The sequence below is a fragment of the Agelaius phoeniceus genome, chromosome 1 (genome assembly GCF_051311805.1).
Source record: "Agelaius phoeniceus isolate bAgePho1 chromosome 1, bAgePho1.hap1, whole genome shotgun sequence".
NCBI classification, from domain to species: Eukaryota; Metazoa; Chordata; class Aves; order Passeriformes; family Icteridae; genus Agelaius; species Agelaius phoeniceus.
In genome coordinates, this window is record NC_135265.1 from 99,200,295 (window position 1) to 99,227,837 (window position 27,543).

The 27,543-nt window shown below is 36.2% G+C and overlaps 1 protein-coding gene across 2 annotated transcripts in view; it reads left to right on the forward strand.

Moving 5' to 3' along the window:
• Positions 1-661: 661 nt before the first annotated feature.
• Positions 662-27,543, forward strand: part of LOC129123809 (cadherin-19-like) — a 112,505-nt gene continuing 85,623 nt past the window's right edge. The window contains exons 1-2 of one of the 2 annotated variants that reach the window (XM_077183846.1): positions 662-819; positions 2,496-2,586. The gene's annotated coding sequence lies outside the window, so the exon portion shown is untranslated. The remainder of the gene's footprint in view (positions 820-2,495; positions 2,587-27,543) is intronic. The other variant, XM_077183840.1, reaches the window with a different exon arrangement.

Here is a 27,543-nt window from a genome sequence, read left to right on the forward strand (position 1 = left end):
GGGAACACAGACACCCTGAGGCAGTCTCCTTCTTACAGATCTCAGCTGTTTTTCTTGCTATCACAGCAGCCTCAGACAGCTTGCTTGGACACCATGGTGAGAGATGAGTCAGACCTCTCCGTGCAGCAGAAAGTTTCCTCATGCCCAACGCTTCTGAAGACTGGACTGAATGATGCAGATAGGGTGGTTTGTACCAGAGGAGCTATCATATCATGACATAAAATTCTGCAGATATTTTTGAAGGAAAAAATTGTTTCTACCAAAGTATATTGTGGTTGGAATTGCTGTCAGGCATGTGAGAGCCTCCAGAGTCTGGGATCTCAAGTCTGAATCCAATATCTTGAATCAGAAATGCCGGACTCTTTTTATTCACTGAAAAACATAGGGCAATAATGTTTTTTCCTTTCTGATAATTAAAAAAAAATAAGCCCCTAATTAAGACACTCATAAAAAATTTTAAAACCTACTGTTACTCCCAGTTTAAATACCATTCATGAAAAACTTACATGTAGCATGCTTGCTGTCTGCTTAATATTTATTCAAAACCCTTTCCCTCTGCAGCTGGGAATGCTGTTTCTAACCACAGAAGACAAGTGCAGAACACTGGGGATGTAGAACAATTGGCATTGTTAAAGGCAACAGGGACAGCTTTCATCCAAAACATACTACACATCTCACAGATGCTGGTTATCTCCCAGAGCTGGTACTGATAAATGATGTACAACAGGAGTGAATGCTGAGACACAGCCAAGCAGAGAAAAGGGTATCCAGGAGGAATTCCTTCACAGAAAGAGGCAACTCATTAAACGAAGAGAGCAGGTATAGCATTTATTTTTTCCTTTGCACATCTCTTTTCCTTCTCTCTTAAACTCAGGACTTGTTTGCATGTTCTGTTTTAGGACAGAATCTTGGTCATGACAGGAAAACCTTTATTTCTTTGTTCCTAGGATGGGTTTATATAGGTATAGATGCAATCAAGAGCATCTAAAGGAGGGAGGTCTTGAAAGGTGTTTTGCTCTTCTGAGAAAGCAGTGTTCAAACTTAAAAGGGGCTCTGTGATTCAATATGCCTTACTCTTACTCCCCAAAAATGGATAACGGGTTCCTAATTTTCCTCCTTTCACTTTGATTTTTCATGTTTTTATTCCCAGTTTCAAAATGTTTGAGTTGTCCTAAAGAATATCTCTATTGTTTCAAAGGTTGTACAGTTTTTTCTAGATTTCCTGGTTTTGGCTGAAGTTTAGTTAATTTTCTTCACGGTAGTTGGTATGGGTCAGTGTTTTGGATTTGTGGTGAAAAGGGGGTTGATAATACAGAGGTGTTTTTGTTACTGCTGAGCAGGGATTGCACAGAGCCAAAGTCCTTTCTTCTTTTTGTACTGACACCCTCGTGAGGGTGTTGGGGGTGCATGGGAGGCTGGGAGCAGACACAGCCAGGACGGGTGAGCCCAACTGACTGAAGGGATATTGTAGACCATATGGCATCATGTCCTGTACATAAAGTGTGGGAATAAAGAGGAAGGAGGTGAGGTTTGGAGTGATGGAGTTTGTCTTCCCCTCTCACCATTACATGTGATGGCACCCTGCTCTCCTGGGGATTGCTGAACTCCTGCCTGCCCATGGGAAGCAGTGAATTAATTCCTTGTTTTACTTTGCTTGTGTGCTTGGCTTTTGCTTTCCCTATTAAACTGTCCTCATCTCAACCCCTGAATTTTCCAGTTTTCACCCCTCCAGTTTTTTTCCCTGTCCCACTGGTGGGGAGGGGAGTGAGTGAGTGTCTGTGTGGAGCTTCAATTCAAGCTGGGGTTAAACCATGACACCATTCTAACCTGTCTCATATATTAAACTGTGTAAAGAACATTTGCAACTAATTGAAAACACACATAAACTGCACAGATGAATGCCTCAGTCATTATCTTTCAATTATGAATCTTGGCTCTATCTATTCTTCAATATCTGGTTTTGAAACCACCTTCAAATCCTGACCTATAAGCTCAGTAGCTTGTGTAAGATCTGGAAGATAAAGAACACTTTGAGTTTTGGCTCTGCATTATGTCAGATCCTATTTATGGGGAAATATAAAAATTACAGTCTATGGTGACTGTGGTGTGGCACATATTTAATGGAATAGCATAAATTTCTCAGAAACACTGGTGTTTGAAAGTAGAAATCAAAGAATTTGCAATATGTTATACCAGGCTCTCATCTACTTCCAGCAATAATAGGAGAGTTTTTAAAAGAAACCACAGACTTTTATCCACTCAGCTCTTAGGTTCAGAACCAAACAGTGCTGAGTATTAAAGTGTGACTCACTGACACTGATTCAGGGGTCATGAGGACATTTTAAACTTATCCCAGTGTAGGTAATTGTAGATCCACTTGAAGTGGTATGATCCAGCAACCATGTGGATATATAGATTTCAAAACATTTAAAAATTGCTTGTTTTAATTTGCTGTTGATGCTAAAATGTTTTCTTTAAAATTTGTGTCTCTTTAGGCAAATGCTGACGTATATGAGGGAATGTTCTAATGAAATTTTAATTTTTGAAAAAAAAATTGTTACATGCAATATGAATAAGTGAAGAAATGTAAGTAGTCACAAATTGCTTTTTGTTACACAGGAAAGGAAAAAAAGACTTTTAATTTAACAAAGTATTATGCCTTACCATTTAAAAGTTTGAATTGCTTGTCCAATTTGTAGTTATTTGATTGAAATGACTTTCCATTTTGAAATTTATTTCATTTTAGGAAAAAAACGATACCAATTTTAAAAATAATTATTATTTGATGAGATAAAAATGCTGGAGATTAACAAGTTATTAAGTTATTATCTTTTTTGCTTCATTTTTATTTTCATTTAATTCAGAAATCTTAAAGGCCAGGGAAAATATATAAATATATAAAAATATATATAAATATATATATATATATAATGGTTTACAGCTAGGAATGGAAAAGTGAATAAATTAAGCAAAACTTTTCCCTTTTTTTTTTTCATAGACTTTATTTCTCAGTTCTACTTCATAATATGAACACAGAAAATTTTGCAAATCATGTCATGCCTCCCTTGATCATTATCACCATATTCAGTTCAAAACAAGATTAAATAGGTACAACTGATCAGAAAGTAATTTGGCTGGTCACTGGAAGGACAATATTAATCATCAGATGATAACGTATTCTTTTAGCCCTATTTATTCTCTCAGAATTAGTTTTAGAGCCTAAAATTATTCCATGGCCAAAGTAGTCTGGATTTAAGCAACAAAATCAATTAACCCGATTAATCATAGATCCATTTGTTCAATGGAAGGTGTGATATTACAGCAGACTGTGGTACTGAATGATTAATGAATTTTCTTTCACTCCTGAGAAGCCACAAATAGAAGTATGGTTTTCAGTTCAGTTCTATCAATAATTATAGGCCTCTTTGCCAAATGTCACGCTAGTTTTATAATAATTTTTGCTCCTCTAATGCATGCTAAGATCAAGAAATGACTCAGGTGTTTACCCATTTCCTTCTTTCCCTTCCGAAGAAGTAAAGCTAACTAAACAAAGGGACTTTGAATTTTGGGTTTGGGTCATGACAAGATAGACATCTTGGTCCAATTAACTCTCCTAACCTGGCCTGCTGCAAGAAGGGTAGTGTTTTAAAATGTAAAAGAAAGGAGTAAAATCTCCTCTTTCCCCAGAAAAAGAACACGAAGGAAGCTGGGAAGCGTAATCAGTATCCATGTCTGGTGTTTCTCTTCCTTACAGTGGGATCATACTTTTATCCTTGCATCCCACAGAGCTAGAATTTTTTTGAGCAGATTTTTTTGATTCTGGGATACATTTAACTCTTTTCTTCCACAATGGGGGTACAAAGTCTACATCATTACAGTAATTGTTTATTATATCCTAAAGAATATCAGAAAATGAGTGAAAGTTTTATGGCTGGTGTGAAGGATGAAATCTTTGTATGCAGACAGCATGAGGTGGGAAAGATTGTTTGGATATTCTCCTATGGACTGTGCTATGAAATTACAAATCTAGCAGAATAATTAATGAAACCTATGTTTCACAGTCCAGCAGTTCTCTTCTGTATCCTGAACCCAGAGTTATCTGTCCCATGGAAGCAAACTGAGTTTGAAAAAATGTTTTTCTTCACACTACCTGCTTACCCGTGCTTGCATTGGATGACTCAATTTACTTGTTTATGAGACACATACTAGCCACAAAAATTAATTCCTTGTGTCTCTTCAGGAGTGTAAAGAAATACCCACATTCCCCTTTATGAATTTGTTAAAGAACAAGATGCCTTACCTGCTCCACTGTAAAGCTTATTTGCCCAGAAACTTCAGTATATTACAGTACTCAAAAATCATACAACTTCTTCTACAAATGCTTTTATAAACAACTCATTCAGCAAGCAACAGTGCACACATTGGATGGTCTTCCTTGAGAAGGCAACCACAGACATTAGCAGAAGAGTTCAAATTGATGCCACCGCACACAAATCTGAATTCTTTGTCTATTTTCCTTGCAATAGACTGGTATAAGCCACCAAAAGAAAGAGAAGTCATTGTCTTTTCAGTTTGTCAGATCAATGATCTACAAATAAATAAGCCTTTATGCCAAGAATTAGAATAGATTGGAGATCTGTTACTTTTGTCTTCTGTGTAGGTAAAAATAAAGCTCATTTTGAAGATTTGTATGTGCACTGGTCTTCTCGTGTTTTGCTTTTTTTTCTCATTATAAATCCATTTCTTCAGGACTTTCTCATATGCAAACCCAGAATTAATATACCAGTGCAGCTCTAAAGGAGATATTGAATTATGCTAAATATACAGAAAAATTTAAATAGCAAATGCATTTTTGCCAACTTTTTAGATAAAGTTTTACTTTACTTTACTTTCAGTGACTTGTTACAAATCAGACCTTATGCTTGCACAACATATTTGTCTGAGTTTAACTGAGGATAATCACGTCACATGAGAGAAGAAGAAAACTCTTAGGTGAGATCATACTGAATTTCGTTAAGTTTGGCTGTGGCTGTTGTTCTGCTGTGCAGTAACCTAGCTGGGACAGTGAAGATCACTTCCTGATAGTAGAAGTCAGTAAAGTGAAATCTGGTATTTCTTTGGTATAATTGTCTACATTTACAAAAGTTCATGAGTATATCCACATCAGATTAGTATAACAATGAGAAGTTCTTGGGGATTTTGATTAAAACATTAATGACAACTCTCTTAATTAAAGTTATATTTAAAAAAAGGAAACACTCAAACAGAAGAACAAAGCAAACCAGAACTATTCAGGCCTTTTCTTCAAGTCTGCCAAAAGGTTTCCAGTGCAATAGTACCCTTCTTCCATTCTCCCACAGCTGTACCCTGCTTCTGGGCTGCAACAGAGAAATGAAAAGGTGCTTAAACAAACATAAACTATAGGCCTTGTGTGATTATATCTTTCCACATTTAAAAACAAATAACAAATGATGATTTACCTTTTAGAAAGTGACAACAAATCTTAACTGAAACATTTGAAGTATTTAACTCTGTAAACTTTCAGTCATCATTTGAAGATTACTGTAAAATCATATTTCTGTATTAGAAGTGGTGTTCTTCTTGGAAAGAAATTTTGCATATTCCATTTCCTGGTATGTAACTTATTCAGACCTTTCTAGTTCATTCTAAATTCATAGACCTATGGAAGTGATGTGAGACATCCAACCAAAAAAACCCCAAACACCAGAAGATCTGAAAGATTTTGTTGTAATAGAACAAAGCATCTTATCCCAGATAACTAGCAGGCCAAATTTCTTGAATTATCTCCTTTATTGAAATATATACTACGTTATTGAAACCCATACAATACTTTCATTGTGTTCTATGAAATAATTTTTAGGGAACATAGGTTTTGTTTGTTTTTCTAAACACTGAGTCAAAATATGTGTGTATATATGTGCTCATATTCTTTAGTTTTATCAGCCCTACTCACACACAGAAATAGTGTTTGGACTCGTGATGTAGGGGAAGGAATGGTACACCTACTCCTCCAAACTTGTTTAATTCTTTCAGATTTTAATTTTTGAGCTAACAATGTTATCTAAGCATCTCTCATTAGGCTACAAGAAAAATGTATATTATTGGAGGGTTTTTTCATAAAATTCATGAAGTTTGTCAGAAAACACAAAAGCAAAATCCCTAAGCTAAACAAAAAAGTGAGATGTCAAGGTTTGGAATATCCAGCACAGACCTTGATAATGGGTAAAGCAGACTCTTACTGAGAATTTTCTTAGATTCTGGATTTCAGAGGAGCTCTTGATTTGTGTGGTCTTTGTAACATCGGGTAGATAATTTGTCTCATCATGATTTAATTTGTCACACACCACTTACTTAGCAAATCCAGGGAAAAGAATAGCCTTAAGGATACTTATATTTGATTGTTTCAGTAAGGAAAAGATGTTCTTTATACACTCAGTGTCTCCACCTTATAATTTGCAAATATGAAATGAACAACCCAAAGTGGTGACAGATGGAGTCCAAACACTCATGATAAATAAAGTTATTTAAAATCCAACTATAAATTCTTGTGAATATAAAAAACTAACATATTTTTTTCTTCTTGAGCTCAAGGCTTTGAATATTTTGCTGCTTTTTTTTTTTAAATCATAATACCAAGGAATCAGACAATATTCAATTGAAGGCAAGGAGTATTACAGAAGAAGAAAAAGGTGAAACAAAAATTTCATGCTTCTAAGATTGATAGTCAACAGAACTTTTTGTGTGTGAAGCACAATAATCTTTATGGCAAAAAACATCAAGCTGCAGTAAAACAATGTTGATGACTTGCCTTGGCTGCTGTAGGACATTTATTATCTCATTCTCATGAATGTTGTGGTAGACTCACTGGGATTTTAAATTTAATTACTCCTATTTCAAACAAAATTGAGAGAAAAAAAGGGGGAAGAAATAATAAAATATGTTTGAAGACCACAGATGAAATAAACAATTGTGAGGCTGATGTTAATCCTTAAACTGTACAATGCATTTAAAGGTAATTATATTAAATAGATTTTATCATGCTTTGAATTTTTCAGAACATTTCTGGGTGACTTTTTATACTAAAGATAAATATTATTTCATATGTGTGCATGTATTAACATACTTATACATAACAATAAAATATTTTTTATGAATTTGGGCTGCTGACCATAACTAGAAGTTAATGAACTGGACTGAAAACTCTAAATGGAAGATATGTCAGATCAAAGGTAAAAATAAAATAGTGCTTAAGTTAGTATACAACTTCTAAAATTATGGGTTAGTTCCACAGCGTAAAAAATATTTTTCATATGCCTTTTTTGGTGATAGATATTACACCAAAATAATGCATCAGTCTATTCACCCTTCAGTATGTATTATTTGATGTTTATAACTGTATGAAAAAATGGAGTTTAAACATTACAACTGAGATGTAAATATAGTCACAGTCAATATAGTTCTACTTTAAATTTTATTAGGGTTACCTATATTCACTATTTATTCCTCTAATTGCTGTGATCTTATATCTTGAAGAAAATCTCCAAGTTTGGTGAACGTAGAAATAAGAGCATGGTTCATTGACTTGGTTCAAAAAATTCAAATTTGAACTTTCTATCTCGATGTTAGACTAATATAGTTTGGTGTAGTAGATAACATGATGTCTATATGAATCTCTCTGTTGTCAGACACTGGTTACATAAAAATAACCTTATTTTTGCTGACATGAAGAGAGCACTGCATCACTGAGCCACAGACTAACAGTGAATGTTTTCATCGCAAATCTATAACATCTCTTACAGATGCTGATGTGTGTATGTTTAGTATCCAGAAAAAAAGAAGAAAATTATCTGTCATACCCATGCTTTAAATGTAATGGATCAAGTACTCTAGATTTTTCTCAAGGAATGTAAAGTGTGATTTTGATTGCAGACTATCAAACTTCAGTCTTGATCTTCAGTTTAAAGGAAGACATGTAATACCTCAGGAACATAATCTTATTATGGAAAGATCACTATGGCCTCTGGCATGTGTAAATCGGCCTAAAATCAAAAGAACAGACAGCCTGGAAGGTGGGATCACTTGCAATGAACCACTGTTACCATTGATAGTGACTTTGAATTCTCTCTTGCAGAAAGACACTAATTAACATTTCTTCAGTGTAAGAACTCCCTCAAAACAATCAAATATCATTTTACAGTTAACTGAGTATGATATTGAGAAAGAAGTGAAATAGCTGGAAAACTAGTTGGCAACATTTTCACATTAGCGATTAAGATTTTTGCCCTGATGTTGCCAAATTAATGTGCAAGGACTGGATTGGACTTTCAAACATTTGCTTGTGGAAAAGCTCTTCTGTGTGTCTGAGGCAGTCTAGAAGACTATCTCCATTGTTTTTAGGTGACAATTTTGTGGAAGCACATGTTGCAACCAAGACATGAGAGCAGGTCATGTAAAAAGCAGCTAAAACAGCAAACTCAGCTACATAGGCCTGCAAAGCAAAAACAAGTGGCTGTTTTCCAGAAATCTCAGTGCTGTGGAAACTAGACTGCTACCAAGATATGCAGTTTAATTTTGATGTGTCATATGTGTGACATATGTGCGACCCATATGACAGTGTTTGAAACAAGTAACCTTGAGCTACTGTGGTTATTCTACCAGTACAATACTTAGGATATTTCATAGCTTGCATGACTGAGGCTTTTTTTAATGGTAAAGAAAGAAACAGAGGAAACAGAGCAACTATGATCCGTACTTGAAAATGCAGAAGAGGAATATTAACTCCATTGAGAACTTGGTGTAAAATTTGAATTAAGACATAGTTTATAGCTTATTATGGAAAGTGAAACAAAATAACCATGTTGCAGTTTTCATATAATGTAATTTTACTTTTTGCTCTGTATTTTTTCTTTCTTTGTTTAGAAACAAAATTCTGAGTGTATTTAAGAGTATGGACCTGTACACCTATGTTATGTAAATGAAAAAAACAAAACAATTTCTATAGCTAACATTCATAAGGTTTCCATAGCATAACTTCAGTTACATAAAAGGAAGATTTTGTTTACTAAGTTTTCTTTGACATTTGAGTTCAGTTAGTGCCATGGCAGAAGACAAGTTGATTAGGTCATTTGCATCATCTAAATGGAATTCTGAGTAATGTCATCATTCAGTGGGTCATTGAGAACAGAAAAGTGATTGTATCCCATCAAACCAGGCTTTATAATCAAGCAAATAATACTTGGAATGTATCATTAGTCTGTACAGATACAAAGTCTGATTGGCTGATATTCAGATAAGGAACATGGACTTTGAATTGTACAAGGGTGCTTAAGAGTGGGGGAAAAAAGAAAGCATTAAGAAGAAGGAGAGGAAAAACACCTTCCAAGTGAATCCATGTTTGAGTCCAAACTTATTCCCATTAATCAGATTTGAAATCACCTTTAAATATGCTGAGATGCAGCCAATAAAAAGAAAAAAAATCTGTAACAGTATAATTTTATTTATATGCATAATTTAATCTGATGGAAACACTGTTTCTCTAGGACTGTATATTTTATTACTTACAAATGTTCAAGATATCTCCCCATTTCAATAAGAACTGTAGGTCTTACTATCCAAACCAGGCTTAAACAAACTTGTATAGAAACATTTAGCTTCAGCTGCCTGAAGCACTTGACATTCAATCAGCCCCAAATAGCTCAAGTTAGTCCAAGCTGTAAAAAGCACTTTCATTTAAAGCACATACCACCACCAGAGAGGTGTTGAATCTGTTGCGTATTAAGTTAGCCTTTGTCAGCAGAACATTGCAGGGATTTAAACGTGTGTTAACAAATTACCTTCATTCAGAACACCAACTTGACCTGAATCTCCTGAGCTACAAAATTCAGCATGATCAAAAAAAGAGAAAGAAAAGGGACAGTCTAGGTTAGACTCTTTTGGAATTGTAATGTTTCCACTTTCAGTACAACTGGCAAGAGTTTTAAGAAACTGGAGAATATCTTCTATTGAATGGAATATGAAAGAATCTGAGAATAACACTGTGTTTAACCTCTATACTATAAGGAACATATATTCACACATGTCTGTATATCTTGCCCCAGGCCAGTGTCAAGGAAAAGAGAGTGTTCAATCCTGTAAGGTACTGAGTACTCTGGCTGTGATCCAGCAAAGCACTCAGCTATGTGTTTAAATTTAAGTACATGGATCATGCCAGTAACTTCAATGGGATTATGCTTAAAGATAAACTAACCTTAAATGCTTTGCTGGATCACAGCCACAGTGCTCAGTACGGAGTGAATACAAATCCAGTCTGAGAGGAGCATTTTCCTCTCTGTTTCAAGTGAGACTTCACAAAATACATAAAAAATTTCTTTTTAGGAAAAGAAGTTTATATGATAACCAGACTGAAAAGATTCAGAAGGGTGGGATGATTAATAAATCTTGGAGTCCTTGTGTTCAAACAAACAGGCAAAGCAACAAACAAAAAACAAGCTTTGATTTTCCCAGGCTCAGATATTAATTTTTTTTTCATGTCACGTAATGACTGAGCATGGACTGGGATATAGATAAAGCAGCAGAAATTGAGTGAAAGAGTAGAGATAGAGGTGAACAATGTTCCTTTTTATCTTTTGCCAAATTTGTCTCCTGATTGGCCTCTCTTAATTCTGTAATTGAAAAGAACAAGAAGTCTCTAAGTTTAAGCATATGTGAATACCCTCACAGAATACACATCAATTGAAATCAGACAATACAGGCTATATAATTAGAGGCAAGTAACATTCTTATGGGTCTGATGCTGTTCCAGATGAAAACAGCATGAAAGTACACTTAGGAAACAAAGAATATTTCAAAAAGCAAAAGCAAACCTGTGCTTTTCAGCAATATATATAAAGATTATTAACTTTGTCATTTGGTATACATGTTTTGAACTCCCCTTGGCTCCTGTCAGTGTAAAGGGGACCTGGTTAAAGCACTGGAGCCTACTGAAAAAAGTCAGATGAACCATACTGGTCTTTCAAAAAGTGAGGCAAGTAAGAGAAAGAACCTATCATGTATATACTTCCACCACTCACCTATTCTTGATGGGCACAAAAAAGGGTTGTCACCAATTTTTCTTTTATTATTATCAGTCCAGGTTGCCAAATCTTTGGGTAAACCTGCAAGTTTGTCTTCAAACAGTAACTGTCACAACAACTCAGGTGGTGAAAATGGACTGTGCAACAGTATTTACCAGGGTGATGGTATGACTTGAACAAACATGTAACAATTGCAAAATGCTGGGCAGCCTGACTGACAAAATGACAACCAAATCACATTTATCTTCCTGTAAAAAGGAGAGCACATTCCCTAAAAGAGCATACAAAAACCTAGGACTGCCTCAGAAAACTTGGCCACTCGTGGCTCTCTCAAAGGCTTGAATTGTATTAAAAATAATACACAATACATACAATAGGGCTTCATATTTCAAGAGAAATAATTAGACAGCACTGCACTTTCTAGCTAACAGCTCTTGCTGAAGCAATGGGCAGCTCTGGCAAAAGTCTGCCACAGTGCACCCTGAAGTACAATCAAATCAAACTGATAAAGAATTCTGTCAGAGGTTAGTGAACATGAAACACTTTTGAACTACAAAGCGCCCAAGCAACTCAGCATGTGTATTTTTCCCCCTAGGTTTATCTTATTCCCAGAATTCAACTTCTCACCTTTTCATCATATCCATCAATTTCTTCCTTGTTGAGAAACAATTATACCCTAGGAATCTCTTGAACTCATTTATACTCTTTTCTTGAACCTTTACACTTGTTCTATGGCTTTATTATTTTAAGTCCTGCTTTAATTTTCTATTTACTCCTAAATCCTTAATGTCAAAAAATATTCTTCAGATTCAAAATTTGTCACCAACAGCTATCAGTTTCTTTCTCAAATAGAAAGGCTTTTGATTCAACTCTTGAAATCTGAAGAATGTTCTCTATATTATACATACGTGTTTTGACCAGATATGTATAATGTTTTAAAAGAGGAAATATTTTCTTAGCTATATTCCCATAGATCTACGTTTTTAACCACATAATCAAATCAGAAAAAAAACCTAAACCATAAACATTAAACTGGTTGATTTTTCTTTTCCACCCTACACAGATTTTTATCTCTCTATAAAGAGAATACACAAGAGTTTATTGGTTGTATGCAGTATTGGAACTCATTGCCTAGTCTTTTAAAATGCTTTTACAATTTTTTACAAAAGCTTAATTTTGTTTGATTGAAAATTCCATTTGGCTCCAGTATGGGAAAATATTTTAATCTGTAGTTCATGGATGCTTACCTAACTCAAATAAAGAGATGGTTACATTTTGAAGTTCAGTATCTTTTCCATAGCACCTGTAAAAATCACTGCAGTACCTGTAGCAGCTCTTTTCCTGGGAGGCAAGTGTCCATCAGGAAATTTATCATCAGAACTGGAATTCTTTGGGAACTTCATCAAAGAGACTGAGAATTAAAGGCATTTGGAAATATAATTTTCTTCCGGGGTTAGACTTATTTCTGTTCTAAGGCATTTTGGTGAAGTTCTCTACTGGTTTTTGAGGCCCTGATAGAGTTTAGGGTGATCTCGGCGTCAGCTCTTTATCCAAACTCTTGGTTTGTTTCCACACTGATGCTAACTCAGGTTTTCAACACTTAGGTGAACTCCTTTGCAAAGTCACTGCTCAGTGTTCACAATGTCAGCACATAACTGAGCTCTTGGTTTTGAACCCAGAATAACACACTGGCAGGCTAGCTCAAATTTAAGGTGCTTATTAGCTCTAGGGAGAAGTCTCCTGCTTTGAATATGAATGAAGTTAGATGTAAATGAAAGCTAAAGCTTAAGTTTACTCTTCAGCAGGGAAAGAGGCACTTGGAATTTTTTACTGTTTACATTTTAAATTCCCAAGGGAAATGAACAAAGCAAATCTTACATGGAGAATGGAAGCATGTTTAGGCAGGTAAAATTAGAATGTTTCTATTATTTTATTGCTATATTAATATGTTTGATACAGATTTATCTCTGTGTCAGTCTTCCTGGGTTACGAATCTTTTACTGCAGTGTAGTTCCTCTAACCCAAGCAGCACAAATAAAATGTTTTCAAGAAAATCAGCAAATGCCATCCTTTCCAGGAGGCAGTGGAGTTGTTTATATTTATGTTCTGTTTTGAATTAGTGACTAAGCATAAGCACTATTCAGACTTCCTTCTATAGGTAGATAAGTGCCTTGAAAATTGGGGAATGGGAACTTACATAGTAATTATGATGTGTTACTTATGTAGTAATTTAATCAAAATTACAGCACATTTAAAGCTGAAAGTGTGTGAAAATACATATGGCATAAAATAAGATTTAATCTCTTCTTTGGATGTAGCCACTAACATAGCTACTTCAAGGGGTTCAGTTACCTCCATCTTCTTCCTGGTCCAATCATTCCTCTCTCTTCTCCAGCTCCGTCAGTTTCACTTCATATTTGCATTCATCTCTGTGCAGCAATCTCACTTCTCTTGTGTCCACTGTGACACATCTGATTTTGAAGGCAAATGTACATAAGAGTCTGTGAAAGCAATAGGTTGACAAACCTACTTGTCATAACAATACTCTCTTGTTTTTGCTGGGGGAGTTTATGTTTTGTGGTTTGTTGTTGGGGTTTTTTTTCAGCCAGATTTAGTCTATTGAATTGGTTTACCACACAGACTGTTTTGGTGGCTCAAGGTTGGGAAGGGTTGTACAGTATGAAGTGGTGAAGCAGCAGAGTTGGAGGAGTGTTCTCTTCAAAGAAAATATTGTTCTTTTCATTTGAATGTAGAAAGCTCCTAAATCATCTCAGGTTTCTACATAACTGCACCACTAGGATATGATAGTTTGGAAAGGATAACAGGTAAATTTGATGTGGTATTGCCACACAAATACCTAGCTTATGGCCAGACTTTATAAAACTACCTTAAAAGACTGAAAATTTAATTTTGCCTTCAAACGCGTTAACAATTTTTTGAAGAATGATTCAACATTCAGCAAAGAATCTAAGAGCCTTTTGACTTCTAAATCAGTTGCCCAATGTTAAATGAGGTTAAGACATAAATATTCATCCTAGCACAGCCCTGAGGGCCCAGTGGAGAAACAGGAATCTCAAAGTTTCTCCCAGAGCCCATGTTTTGTAGGCTATGAAGAAGCTGAAGAAATTATTTTTGACCTTGTAGGGCAAACAGCTGCAGAGGCAGGAGTCTCTTATAGAGAATGTTATGGCAGCAACCAACACGTTTTTGCTGAGAGATGAACTGCAAACAAAATGTGATGCAGCCAGCTGTACTCTGTACTCTCTGGCAGCATGGGATTTAATGGAGCTTTCGTGACACAGAATTTGGATAATGTAGTACAAATCAGTCTTGTTCTGAAAATGAGTGTCAGCTTTTTTCAACACACTTTCTCATATTATTCTCTACCCTCTCATAATTAAATAAAAAATTGTTAGCTTTTCTGAGCACTTATTTGCATTGAGAAACCAAGTTCAATATGCTGCCTGTGTTGACACATAGATCTTATTCCTCTTAGATTAAAACAAATTCTAAATCTATTAATTTGTATGGATTTTTTTTCCTCCTTGCTAGGTGCATTACACTTCTCTAGATGACAATGAATATAATTTCCTGTCAAGTGGCTTCATTTTTTTTTTTCATTGTCCCTCTGCTTTTCATTAACATGAGCATGGGCTATGCTCATGTCAGTTTCTTTGACTTCTATCACCCTCCTAATTGTTTTTTATCTCTGCTTTAATTGTATTAAAAAAACACATTTCTCTCTTCTGTTGTCTGTAGCCAAAAGAGCTCCTCTTTTTGAGCTACCCTTAGTTTGTTGGTGCAGTTGTTGGGTAAATCTACTCGAGCTGTCTCTCAGTAAGACCCTTTGAATTTTGTTTTGAATGCATTTGGTTTTCCTTTGTTAGGAGAAAACAAAGGAAACAATTGTGCATTGTGTGTCAGAACACAGTTTTTACACTCTCACACCATCCTCGCACTTGCTGTCCAAGACGCAGTAGCACTACTATCAGGAATGTTATACCTTGCAATTTTTTCTAAAAGGCAAGCCATTGTATACATTTTGATACTGTCCAATCTGAGGGTACAATTGCATTAACTCCAGTTTGGAAATAGACTGGCATTCAGAGCACCTCTTAAGAGAAAAATGCATGTACTTCTGTGTAAGTTAAAGCTCAAAAATTTATGGTTTGAGGGTACAAAGGAGTTGCTCTCTAGTTTAATCTAAAGCCTACTGAGTCAATGAAAACACTTCCACTGGCAGCAGCTAACTTTGTAGAAGGTCCCTTGTGCAGTATCTGTCCTCTACTATTGTCCCATGCCTTGTTCTGTGACTCTCTCAGCAACAAAAAGAGCATCTTACTTAACAGCTGGCATAGAATGCATCCTTGTTAATCAGAGATAAAAAACAGCACTTCAGTAGAAGATGTAAACATATTTTTAAAAACAAGAGTAAATTACAGACCTCTACAACTAATTTATCACTGTTCACAGTTTCCAGTCCATGGCAAAAGAAATAACAATAAATATTTACCAAAGGAAAGTGGATCTACATTTAGAGCGTTTTAATAAATGTTTAAAAGAAAATCAGCATAGATCACTTGGCTTTGGCAATCGCTTTTATCTTCTATCTGTCTGTCTTTGATGGATGTTGTTCATGCTCTTTAGTTTACAGTAACAAGCAAGTTTTTAATTTTTCTATCTTCCTTCTCTCTAGTGCCAGGCTATGATGGATGATGTGACAAAAATATTCATCAGTAAATTCTAAATCCTGAATACAAATTAAATTAGTAATATAAGAAACAGATTTGCATTCTCTTTTGACATTGTAACTGCATCTGCTACTCTCTTGTTTTTCCCTTCTACTTGTTTAATATTTATAATAATACCAAATCAGCTTTGGGATATCTTGTATTTTCCTTTAAGTACATGAGCATACCCTATTGTTCTAATATACTTTTGTCATTATATGAGGTGAGATGTTTGGATTTTGAATTGAATCAGCAGCAGCTGAATCATAGCAACTATCAAGGACTGGATTTCCAACCAACCATATTCTGCTCTCTAAACAGCATAGGTAAAAAAATTTACTAATTAAAAATATGGCTATCTGGCCAGGCCCAGAGAGTGGTGGTGAATGGAGTTACATTCATGTGGTGGCTGATCATGAGAGGGTTTCCCCTGAACTCAGTGTTGAGGCTGGTCCTGTGTTAACATCTTGTATCTATAGTCTGGATGAAGGGACTGAGTGCATCCTCAGACAATTTGTAGATTACACTAAACAGGATGGGAGTGCTGACCTCCCTGATGGAGATGGAGTATAGGGAGGCTCTGCAGAGGGATTTGAACAGACTGGATTGATGTGCCAAGGCCAATCCCTGTAGGCATTTAATGTATACGTAGAAGTGACAGCTGGGGCATGGTTTAATGGTGGGCTTGGCAGTGTTAGGTTAATGGTTGGACACAGTGGACTTCAAATCTTTTCTAAACAGAACAAATCTATGATTCTGTGATTCTATTCTATTTTCCAAGTGGTTTAATTTTACTGTCCTGAAGGGCAATGTTCACTTTAACAATTGTTTTCCTCAAGTTTTGGGGTGTCTGAATCCCTAAAGGTCTTCTGTATCTAAGTGGTTTCTTGAAATCTTTCTGAGGTCCTTTATCCTTCATGCAGAGAAAAAACAATACCTCATAGACAAAAAGAGGAATGGTAGAAGAACTAAGGAAAAAATTGATCATCCTTTTTAAATGTTTTTCTTTTATACAAAATTTCTTCTTTAGAAAGGAATTTAATTTTAAATTAGTGTAGCATGTAACCACTGTTAGGCACAAATGAGCGTGTGCACACACTCACACACACATGCACACACAGAAGATCGTGATGTTGAAGTTTTCCCAAGAGAAGAAATATCTGTTCAGGAACTTAAAATTTGATACTTATGGAAGTCAGGGAGGACTAAAATAAATGTACACAACTCAAAATGTTTCTAGTTAAAAATCAATAGGGAGAAGAAAGCTGGATGAATTTAAAATGTTCCTTCTTCTAGATACCATATTTTCAATAATGTTTTCCTAGCATTGCAGTTATTCACTCTTGCTGAAAAGCTCTTCTAAGGTCAATCTCAATAGAGGCTCAGAGTGAATCCAAATAAAGGATTATTTTTATGGTGTGGAGTGCAGCTTCTGCAATCTCTTTTACATTTCTCTTCAAAGGTAAGACTGACCAGGTAGAAAAGAGATGCCAAGGCACCCTTATTCTTTAATCAATTTCCAGTCACAGGGATGGACATTTTGGTCACCTAATTTAACCTTTTCAGGTGACAGATTTTATCCCATAGTTCTTGTATCTATCTTAAGGCTTTACATTTTTACATACTATTTCAGTATATGAGCATAGATAACATCTGGTAGAGCTACAATTTTTTTTTTTTTTAGAAAGGTTCTTAGTCTAATATTAAAGACTTGCAGAGGCACAGCTCAACAGCATATTGATGAAAGGATTTCAGTGTTTAGTTATTGTAAGTGTGAAAACTAAGACTGATTTCTAGCATGAACTTTCCTCCCTTGGCTAGTGGATTGCATAATAAGCACAAATAAATTGAAACTACTTTAAAAACAACAACAAAAAAATCAAGCTGCATAGTTTGTGCTTTGGATGGCTTGAAATGAGCTAGAAATATGCCCCTGATGCCATATTTTGAGGCAATGAATTCCCAAACATCTAAGAGAACAAAGCAGCCAGCAATCAAAACTTGAAATAACCCTCAGTTTCCCCTGCAAAGCAAATAAAAGCAGTATATGCCAGCACAGTTTATTAGATCAGATAAAGGCTGTGAAGTTTCATTCATTTATGTTTTTCCTGTTGTATGACTGAATGTTTCAGAAAGTGTGGAAGTTCCTGTTGGCAAAGAGAAGCTGAAACAAATCTTTCTGGGATTGGGAACAAAGAGATCATCAGGCCTGTGTTCTTATCATGCAGTGGTGAAGCCCTAGGGAGTCAGTGTGCTCTCAAAGGAATTATTACACTATCTGTCTCAGAGGGAATGTAACTTTTGTGAGACTAGAACTTGAGCAGAGAAAACTTGTAGGACATAGTATGGCAGAAACAGATTACTGGGGAAATGAGAAAAAATGGGTCAAATCTACAAATTCACAGAGAATGCTTTGGAAAGAAAATAAAATTATTGATTTCTTGCGTTTGGGAAATTATCCTCTTAAGGCAGAGAAGAAGTAGAATGGTTATCTGGTTTAATTATAGGACCAATGTGACAAGAGAAAAAAATGGCCAAAGAGGTGACTGAGAGCTGTTCTGTAGGGAGAGATTTGAGTGTGATGGTTGAAGAAAAACTCACCATGAGCTGGCAGAATGTACCCATAGCCCAAAAAGCCAATGGAATCCTGGGTTGCATCCAAAGGAGCATGGCCAGCATGTTGAAGGAGGTGATTCTTCTCCTCTACTCTGCGCTTGTGAGATCCCACCTGGAGTACTGTATCCAGTTCTGGTGTCCCCAAGCTAAGAAGGAGATGGAACTGCTGGAGAAAGTCAGGAGAAGGGCCCTGAAGTTGATAAGAGAACTGGGCTGAGAAAGTTGGAGTTGTTCAACCTGGAGAAGAGAAGGTTATGTGGAGACCTCACAGCGACTTTCCAGTATCTGAAGGAGACCACAGCAAAGATGGAGGGGGCTTTCCATCAGGAACTGTAGTGATGGGACAGGGAGTAATGTGTGCAAATTAAAAAAAAGGAAAATTTAGGGTAGATATTAGGAAGAAATTTTTCACTGCAAGGGTATTTAAACACTAGAACAGGTCACACAGAGAAGCTGTGGATGCCCCAGCCTTGTCAAAAGCTAGGCTGGAGAAAGTCTTGAACAACCTGGTCTAGTGGGAGATGTCCCAGCACATAGCAAGAGATTAAGACTACAAGATCTTTAAGGTTCATTTCAACCCCTTAACATTGTGTGATTGTATGATTCTATGAAGCACAGAAGACATTTTATTTTAGAGAATCCATGAAATGCAGAGGATAAGTAAGAGTATGCTCTCAGAGGTATCCCAGAATACTTCAGAGCAATGAGACCATTAAGTCAGGGAAGAGTGTTTTGTTGTTTATTGGTTTTGTCTGGTTCTTCTAATGTAGTCTGACATATAGTCTGACAGCAATTTGCTTTCAGGTATGAGCAAAATGCCCATATGTGTAATACTCACACCTGTCACAAATTCTTAAAAACATTTATTGTAAAAGAAGAATTTAATCTTCAGTCAGAGCTGCTGGAGGTGTCTAGGGAAGGCAAAGTTTATTTCCAAGACCCAGTCATTCTGGGCACTTTGGTGCCAAAGGATTATCAGAGTACTAGGGGAAGCTCATATCTAATGTACCGCAGGCAGAGGCAGAGAATGTCCATAAACAGAACCAGAAAACTCAAGACTTATGGGATTCAAGGCTGACAAAAGCTCGTACAGCAATTCTGCAGTGTTCAAGCAAGGGTGTTCCATTATATCTATGACATATTTTTTTCCTATGTGCTGAGTTTGTACCATTCACACTTGAGAACTTAGGCTAACTTGGACAAAACTTAGAGATTATGAGTATTCTAATAAAATTTATATTCTGATTGTAAATATAATAAAACATATGTATTCCTCTTTTTTTTTCACCACATGTATCATATGGTCTTAAAACACACCTACATATATCTCTCCTTTTTCACTTTCCTTGGAATCTTCTCTCCTCTGAGATGTACCACAAGTGTGATTCCACAACTTTACAAAGTATTTCTCAGTCCACAAAGCAAATTAGCAGAGTTTTTACCTTCTAATTTATGTCTCCATTGCTGATGCCTCTTGATAGTTGCAATGTGAGTGAAGAAAACTGGGACATCCTATCTGAAAGCACATTTAGATCTTCCAGTTTGTGTGGAAAATAGACATCATTTCAAGTAATGATCAGAAAAAAAACCCAAATATAAGAACATTTTGTTTCACAGTAATTCCAAAGACTTAGCATCAACAGTGACTATAAATAGACGCCGTTACGGAAAATGGTTTGGCAAATATTACAAATATGTTTGAATTACTGTACCAGTGCTGTGTAAAAGGCCATATGAATATGCAAAAAACTTGTTGGATAATTAAAACCAGAAGAGAACTAGTGGGATGCAAAACAAACTATAAACACCAATTCACTCATTTCTGCCCTTGAAGTTAAGAGTTCTCATAGAGGTAAAGCTAAATAAATACTGAAAATTAGAAGAGAGAAAACCAAAAAGCATGCTAAAGTGAAAACTTACAAAGGAAAGGTTAATGTGCTAGTAAAGTTTGCATTTATTCTTTTTCTAAATGAAATATAAAGAAAAAAGAAAGGGAGAGTGCAAAAAAATCTCCAGCTAAGCACTACAGTTTTCTTCTACAAACCTGAGGAGATAAAATGTACCCACTTATTAAGACTAATCTCAAATCTGTGTTAGAAACACATTTGAGACATCTAATCATTTCAGTCTTTGTCACCAAGCCAGGCAGGAAGCATCTAGCTGTCAAACACTGCGACACAGTTCCTAGCTAAATACCTCTTTTTTATATAGACCTAAAGAAACTGGGGAGAAAATACTATCTATGAAATATTATTATGAAAGTTATACCCCTATCTACTAAAACAAAAACTATTTTGGGAGGCTGAAGTTGTTCCTTAAAGGAGAAGCTGTCATACTTCTGAGTTATCCAGCGCTCTTGGGATGGGCAGATTTGTAAAAAAAAAAAAAGCTAAACCACCCAAGAGATGGAAACAACCCTCCAACAGCCAAACACTTTGATGAAAAGCTTTATTAGGTTCCCATTGGATCTGATAGCCAATCTCAAAAAGGTTTGCATTGCCCTCTATTTCTGCATTTGAGATTTTCACTTCACCCCTGACAGTATAAAACGTAAATGGTGCACTAGTTCTCCAGTTCTGAAAAATGAAATTAAAACAGAGAAATACATTTTCAAGGGATCATGATGGAAAAGGATTCTTATTTTTCTTTAGATGTATCAACCTGCTGCATATAATGAGTGGCTCTCTGGATCCCAAAGATAACCATGAGAAGCTTTCCCTAGCCCCATGACTCCAGCCAGGCAGTACACAGCTCCTAGATTTAAGGATCAGTGAAGAACGCTGAAGAGACACATAAACGAGGCAGTTTCTAGCAAGTGTCACATTAGAAGAATGAGTGCCTGAGTCCTTTGCTAGTTCTTTAAGAGCTGGAAAATCCCACTTTTATTTTACTTTTCTTGAAGTGAAGAAAGAGAGTCTCTTTCAGTAACAACTTTCAGTCATGTCTGAGAAGTGGGACCTGTGTGACTCACCATTGCACCAATGTACAGGTGTTGTAAGGTGAGAACTGAAGTTTAGGAGGATTCTTCATGGCACCCAACACCAACACTACCATCTAAAGCTACAATCCGAAGGCTAAACCTCATATAAAAGAAGTATGCTCTTGTACACAGAAAATATTTTGAAGACGCTACCAAATTTTTATTCTAGTATACAACTCCATTATGTGCGTTGGGCCTCAGAGTTTCAATTATTTGTACTGAGGTTTCAGCAAGGTACTGAAAAGCACTGAAAATCTCTCAGTTTCGGGCAAGAGAAAACTTCATATAAATATCAAATTCAGTCAGGATGGTTTGTGTTCTGGATGTCAATGAAGGGCACAAGGGGAAAAGGACAGAGTGGAAGAGGGAGCTTGCGTGAATGACTTTAAGCCTCTGGGTGAGCTCAGGGCAGACCCTGTGCCTATGAAATCATTTTCTATTGTTAGCCTGTACAAAATGTTTGACTGTAAGCCCAGAGGGAAACTAGGCTGGTTTTGTGCCAGGCTACTGTTATCAGGACAGTGTAAGACTGCTGCACTGCACATACAGAACAAAGAATTACAGATTTACTTTTCTCTGTGAGAGTCAGTTTAATGACCATTATTGTGATTTTCTATAAAAAATCAGTAAAAAAACCTTGTGTTCAGGCAGATGTGTTTCTCATGTATTAGAGAAGGGAAACCTTGACTCTCTGTGTACTGAGGGGAGTTATTTCTACCCTTGGAAGGTGACCTGCCCCAGAATATCTCAGCTGAGATTTGCTGCCCTGTTTTTATACAAGCCTTTACCTTTGCACATACAATTATCATTGCTATCCACCCTGGTGAATAAAAAATTCTTTCTGCATGTAAAGGCATACAGCTTGGGTATTCCTCAAGAGAAAAAATGCACACAGAGTACATAATGGGGGAGTGGGAAAGAGAAAAACAACATGGCAAACACTTTTAGCAGTATTCCTAGTAATAAGCAATGAAATAATCATATACCTGAAAACATCTTATGATTCCATACCTCAGCAAGCTCTGCAGCACAGTGTTCTAGTAACATGAGTAAGAGATTAATGTAGAAGGTAATTTAAAATATTTTTTTATATGCATAAAATAATTGAAAGGAATGCATAATACAATTTATGCATTCCTTTCAATCCCTGCATTTTAGCGTTATCATCTGAGTGATTAATCTGTTGAGTTGTATTTCTGTTTTACCTGTTGTAATAACTACTCAGATTGGGAATCTTAGTTTTGGAAATTGATGGACAGGCCATTTCATTTTAGATCCAGGTTATACTTTCTGCTCACTGTCTTCAGATATGAAGGTGTAAGGCTTTAAAAATAGAAAGTACTTTTCACAGGTCATTTGATTCAACTTTGGAGAATAGAGTGTTTTGATATCGATCATGTCAGGATCTCTTCCTCTGCTTTAACTAGACCAGCTTAACATTAATTACAGAGCATTTAAAAGTCATCTGTTTAAAGGTGAATAGCTGGGAGGAAGGCTTGATGAAAGAACTTAATAAAGTTCTATTTTGGTTGGCATGTATTTTGAACAGCAAAGTGTGTTATCAACCTTGAATATGATTCACATTCTGTCAGCATACTCAGGATGTGTAGGTTCCTTTGCAGCAAAACTAGAATGAATGTCATTTTGAATGTGAAACAAATACGTAAAGCAAGTATCCTGAAACATAATTTCTCTAAGGAAGTTGTCACTGTCAAAAGTCATGAAGTGATTTAGTGTCAAGGAGACTCTAGATAGTTTTGCTTCTTTCCTCAGGGCTCACTGATATTAATTATTTGCAGGAATCTGTATGTTCCTATGAAACAATAAAGGCAAGGAATATTCAGTCTGAAATAAATAGTTTCATTAAGTAAATGCCTGTAGGTAAAAATATGCTCTGTGAAATGCAGCTCTCTCAAAGTCCTATTACGTTTGTGCTGCCACAGATCCTAAACTGTGTTTTCCTGAGTACTTCCAAAGAGATAAAGTATACACCAGTAAATAAGTAATATGGCATATCTACCATGTTAAGATGTTTTTTAGTTAGGTTAAGCTGAGCATAGGACATGGAGTTTTCCTTTATGGTTTACCTGACACTAAAACTTTTGGTTTCTATAATTAAGTTATGCCACAGAATGTACTAAATAAAATGGAAACTTCTCAACTTGGTGACTGTTTTACTCAGCTCAAGTCCTTTTCAGTGGGACAATGGCATTTTAAAATCCATTATTTGCTTGCCAGATTCTGAAAAATTAATATCCATAGACTCCTTTTGATAATTCGGGTGGCTCATCATGGTAATCCTGTGTGCTGCCAAGGACCAAACAAAGCCATATATTGGCTTGTAAATTAATCTTAGAAACCTGGTGACATAGTAACATATTTTACATAGGATGAATGGATAAACTGATCACATCTGTGTAAAATCAGTTTTTATATTTACTACCCTATGGTCAGCTTGACTTATTCTGGCAAGTGAATATTAGATGATACCTAATGGTGAAACTCTTGGTTTGTCTTTTCTGCTATGATTTTTGTGAGAAAAGAAGGGCTGTACTTCTTGTTAGCTAGGTCTCAAATACCAGGTCTTGTAGTTTTTTTTTTTAATGGATTAACATGTACAATAGTAGATTTATAGTAAAATTCCATCAGAAAATACTTGAATTTGTCCTTCTAGAGCAAACAGAAGCTGGTTAGAGTCATTCACCGTGCAAGTTATACAAAGTATAACATCTTCCTAGAATCACAGGGTATCTCTGGTTGGAAAGAACCTAAAAGGAACATTGAATCCAACTCCCTGCTCCTCAGAAGAGTAGCCTACCTTTTATAGAGACAAAAACTTGTTTTATCCAGTGCTAATCTCACACTTAGGGGTCCTACTGAACACGAGACACTCCATAAACAAGACAGACATCTTGTTTTGATTGTTGATAACTGTGGACCATCTCTGAGTCAAGAGGTCTTCATCTTAAAGGGAGGTTTGAAGTCTTCTGGATAACCAGTAGTGAAAAATGTGTTTGGTTTTTTTTTTTTATTATTCTACAAAACTAGATAATAGGAAAGCATTTACCAGTTTCCTGACAGTTTTTGAAAATTATTTTGATCTGTTGGATGACTGATGTCCTTCAGTATCAAGGGTTCTGTTGAGAAAACCACATGTCTTCTTGAAGATGATGTAATGGGAAAACACTGGCAGATAAGAAGTAATACACAGCAGGGTGAAAACTTTGCACCATGCCCCTATGAACTAAGACAGTAACACATGTTATTTCCATGAGATCACAATTCTGGCAAAATTAAAAATTGCAAGTGAGGATATAAAAGGCAGGAAAAAAAAAGTTGCTATTATTGGTTGAGTTATAAGACTTACTCCACAATGAATTTTAGTGCCACTGAAACTCAAGTTTTAGATGTTTCAGTCCTCAATCTGCATTGAATGTAGTTCCTCCTAATAACAATGTATGAAAAAATGGATTCTCACTATTTAGAGGGTGCCCATGGCGTTCTAAAATATGTACTTTCAGTTGCTTGCTTTTTATATTATATATCTATTCAGGAACCCTCTGTACATATAGTAGCCAGTCAAATAATCTGCAGTTTGAGAGAAGCAGTTCATCAAAGAGGAGGGCTGTGAAGATGATCAGAGGCTTGGAATGCCTCTTCCATGAAGACAGGCTGAAAGAGTTGGGGCAGCTCTGCCTGGAGAAGACACTAGGGGGACCTGATTGTGACCTTCCAGTACTTAAAAAAATCTTAAAAAAACCCCCAAAAAACAAAGAGAAGAGCTTTTTACCAGAGCATGTAGTGATAGAACAAGGGAGAATGACTCCTAAATGGAAGAGGGTAGCTTTGGATTAGATATTAGGAAGAAATTTTTTACTGTGGTGGTGGTGAGACATTGCAATAATTCACCCAGAGAAGTTGCACAGTCCCTGGAAGTGTTCAAGGCCAGACTGAATGAGGCTCTGAGAAACCTGATCTATTGGAAACTGTCTCTGCCCATAGCAGGGGGTTGGAACTAGACTGTCTTTAAGGTCCTTTCAAAACCAAACCATTCTGTGAGTATGAGTCCCCCAGGTCCCCTCAGCACTACAAGTAAAAGGCATTATCTGCTGGTCATCAGCCCAATATCAAGACATCAGAGACATGTCAGAACAGGCTCTCAGCCTGAAGCTGAGATTGGTGCCTGAAGGTAACATTTTTACAAATGTTGGGTTAACAGAGCATAGTATCTTTGATATTCTGATATTTCCTATTAATAGACCAGGGACCTTGGTATTGCACATACAATTCTGCTCAACCTCATCAAGATACATTTTTTTCTGCTTGAATCACAGCAAGATATGTTTTGTAAAAAAAAAAAAGCTTATATCATCAGAATGAAAATCGAATTCTGACAGGGGAAAGATTTTAACAATAAAAGCTGTGAAAGTCTCCTGAAAGTGAGAGTCAGTCCAATCTGACACAATAAATTGTTTTACTCTTGAACAGAGTCCCACTAACAAGTATAGATTACATGTGGAAGACCTGGTTTTGCCTGCAGCTAATGTACCTAGAAGATGAATTAACTGTGTAACTCTCCTATTTACAGGCAGTAGAAAGAGTTTCTATTTAAGTATAGGGTAAAACGGAAAAGAATTTGAGCACTAAAGTTTAAAGTCAGCCAGATACTCAAAATATTTAACATTAGTAACTGACTTAATGTTCTAAATAATCTAGTCTACATCTGTACCTACAAGTAAAATATTCATTATTATTTACTGGAATATGGAATTAAAAAATTACATTAGTCACTGATATTAAAATGCCAGACAGGCAGAGGAGGTGTGCTCTTTATTCTGCTGCATGCCTCCTAGGAACTATTAGTACTTCATGCTTTAACAGGCTGAAAATGAAGTGCAAACTCATCAGTGTAATTATTTCTTCTCTTCCTTTTGTGGAGGCTTTGCTGAAGGGTGGACATCTTTAACATAATCACTGATTACATTTGTTGCCATATGAATCTGTAAAACAAGTATAGCAAATCTATTTCTATGCTGAGTTGTTGGGAGCCCCAGTTGCTGCTCTCAAATTTGTAGCTCTGCTGTATGGAAAACAGAAAACCCACTTTTTCCTGCTGGTGGTTTGAATTGGTCTAATTTGTTCTGGTAATGGCTCCAGATGTCACAGTATAAAAGGAAGCCCGGCCCCGCAAAAAAGATTGCCATTCTGACCTTCTATTGAATTCTAGAGCTCTTGCCCTTTTTTGTCTTCTGAACAAACCCAGCACTCACAAACATGCTGAATGGAGTGGAAAAAACAGCTTGAGTCTTGTGAAAGAAGTTACAAGCAGAGCTGAGATGGCCGCTTGCCACTTTCCCTGTCAGGGTGACATCTGCCACAGTTTTCTGAGCTGCTTTTTTTTGGGGAAAATGAACCTTCACTTCAGCAGAGCTGATCTTCTCCCCCCATCCCTGTACCTTTTTTCTGTTTCTTTTTTTCAGAAACTTTTGTGATTTTCCTTCTGTTTCTGGAGTCCGTCTTTTAGGAGAGATGAAAACTCTATCTTATCAGGTTTTTACTTCTTCAGCAGGACCCTGATACTATTTCTCTTCTCAGACAATAAAAATTAATTTTATTGCACTTACCACTCTATTTGTCTTGACAAAAAAAGGTCATCAGAGTAATTCCAAATGAATACAGATAGATGCCTGCTCATATTGGTAAGAGCCCACTTACATGATGCAGGCAGGCAACATGATTCACGCATCTTTGCCTTTAATCCATATATTTTGTTAACTAATATTCGCCGTGTTAAAGAACAAATGTGTGTGTTCAATTTCCCTGTTTACAGGAGGAAGTAATAAATCTTAGCATTGCTGATTTTGTGTGCAAATATGTCTGCATATGTGTATGCACAAGTGTGATTTGTGTGTGCCTATATATTTCCAAGGCGTTGTCACTTACTTTATTGCCATAACTGGTTTTTTAAATAAGCCTTAACATAGCTCTGCCACAAAACCAGATGCAGAGCATGATATAGTTGCAGTTTTCATAGGCAGAGAAAGGGTCATTAAAAAAAAATAAGAGAACATATTCAAAACCCTCTGCTTGGTGAGAGTGTAAGTACCCTTGGCAACCCAACAAG